Genomic DNA, 2,500 nt, shown 5'->3' on the forward strand with positions numbered 1-2,500 from the left:
CCCAAAAGTCCTGGGCGACTTTGCTAGCACTTTCCGCAAGTAAATTATAAAACTGACAGCTCTCGGCTCTCGGCTCTCCTAGCGCTGCCCCGGACATGTGATGTGAATGTCTAATGCAGTATCTAATATCCATCTCGAGCTTTATGTTCGCCTTGTTGAGGAGGTAATTGTTCTCCCAGCTCATGTGGTAGGGAAGGGGAAAAAAACCCAACTCGTCCGTCTCCTCCTCCCACTCCTCCTTAGATTCCTTCTTGCGCCTCTCCATCGCGGGCAGAGATATGGCGCCTGCTCGGCTCTGAGTAATGGCCACTGTGGAGAGACGGTGGCCCCTGAATCTGAATAATAAATGAATCCTGATTATTTATTGAGGGATGTATTGATCCTTCAGCAGCTGGTGCTGCACTGCAATATTCTCTCTCTCTCTCTCTCTCTCTCTTCTTTCTCTCACTCTCTTTCCTTCTCTCTCTCTTTCTCTCTCTACCTCTCTATCTCTCTCTCCTCTCTCTCTCTCTATCTGCGTTTCTATGATATATTATAAAACAGAGGGTCTTATGATCTCGCTTGCCTCTTAGTGAAAACTGCATAAAGCCCATAGGTCCAATAAGTCAATATTCAACCTTTCAACCACATTATACCTTATATCCTACCCAGTTCCTTCAACATGTGAAATAGTTTCTCAAAGCAATGTTTGAAACCATTGTTAATCTGTGTGCTTGCTCCCTGGACACATTAGAGGAAAAGTATTCTACCTACACGAAAGACCCAGAGCACTGAAAAGCATGTTTGCAAGTCAGTACACAGCAGCACTCCCAGAACAAAAGGTTGAGGGATGCTGTACAAAGCTTCTTTATGGAGCCTTTTCCCCATGTGATGCTCAATCCACAATCCAATGGAATCGTCCAACAAATACAGTGTCTTAGTGTGTCTTAGGACTTCCCCAAGATGAAGGGGCAGGGAGATGTGTATTTTATATAAGGTGGTGATATGATGAAGTCAAGTTTAGTTGATACAGATTCTGTATGATTCAGCATATTGCACCTTAAACTTATAATATAACTTATAACTTGGAGAAAACATTGACGGCAACATGGTGTGTCTTAGTACTGTCTTAACATCACAGTAGTACTTAACATGTCAGTAGTACTTAACATGCCTCAGTAATGTCTTAACATGTCAGTAGTACTTAACATGGCTCAGTACTGTCTTAACATGTCAGTAGTACTCAACATGTCTCAGTACTGTCTTAATATGTCAGTAGTACTTAACATGCCTTAGTAATGTCTTAACATGCCAGTAGTACTTAACATGTATCAGTACTGTCTTAACATGTCAGTAGTACTTAACATGCCTCAGTAATGTCTTAACATGTCAGTAGTACTTAACATGGCTCAGTACTGTCTTAACATGTCAGTAGTACTCAACATGTCTCAGTACTGTCTTAATATGTCAGTAGTACTTAACATGCCTTAGTAATGTCTTAACATGCCAGTAGTACTCAACATGTATCAGTACTGTCTTAACATGTCAGTAGTACTTAACATGTCTCAGTACTGTATTAACAGTGGGTGCAGTCATGGACTACTGGTTAGGGCTTCGGGGCTGGAACCGAAGGGTTGCCGATTCCCCGACCAGTGGGAACGGCTGAAGTGCCCTTGAGCAAGGCACCTAACCCCTCACTGTGATAATTTCATGTAAAATTGTGATAAATATCTTGTAAAAACCTGAAAAAATCATATCTTGAAATAACATGATATATTCACGTTATAACGTGAAAATATCATTATCACGAAATAACGTGAGGATTTCATGTAATAACGTGATACATATCTTGTTATGTATTAAAACGTGAAAAAGATATTGTTATAACAAGAAACTTTTCACGTAATTACATAATACTGAGCCTTTTTTTGTATGTGGCATCAATGCGCTTCCGTAATTTTGCACCGGAATTGTCCTTTAAGTACTGTCTTAACATGTCAGTAGTACTTAATGGCTCAGTCCACCAGATTGCTTGTGATTGGGGTAGTATTTTCGTAAAATGACGTTAATCAACAGGAACCTGGGCCTGAAAGAACTACACCGGAGCCAAGAGAGCAAGAGCAAATAGACCTCTTTAATTTCGAGAGTAATTTCTTGAATCTGTGCCGTTGACAACACATTACTCAAAGTTTTACCCGAGTTACAGTGGGCATCGCTTTCAAATGACCACTTCATTTCACAAGATTACGGGCGTGGAAGCTGCGTGAAGCTTTAGTACCACTTTCAGCCACTGTGAGTCGGCTCTGCCACTGTGTACGCTCTGCCTGCGTCCCCTTACATAATTGTTGCCGAGAGTAATCCCAGCCTACGAATTCAATAACAAAATAAATCATGCATAATTAAACATTACCTTGATTTAGGCTACTTGGGTATGGCTTAAGGCTTGACTACACGAAAATCGAAATCGAAATTTGCTGTCTACATTATTGTCAGTGTTGGGGTTAACGCAACTACGCAAATC

General features: G+C 41.0%; 1 protein-coding gene across 1 annotated transcript in view; it reads left to right on the plus strand.

The window, feature by feature from the left end:
• LOC125309709 (cadherin-18-like) overlaps positions 1–2,500 on the plus strand; it is a 95,127-nt gene that overhangs the window by 2,312 nt on the left and 90,315 nt on the right.

This window comes from Alosa alosa, chromosome 16 (genome assembly GCF_017589495.1).
Source record: "Alosa alosa isolate M-15738 ecotype Scorff River chromosome 16, AALO_Geno_1.1, whole genome shotgun sequence".
NCBI classification, from domain to species: Eukaryota; Metazoa; Chordata; class Actinopteri; order Clupeiformes; family Clupeidae; genus Alosa; species Alosa alosa.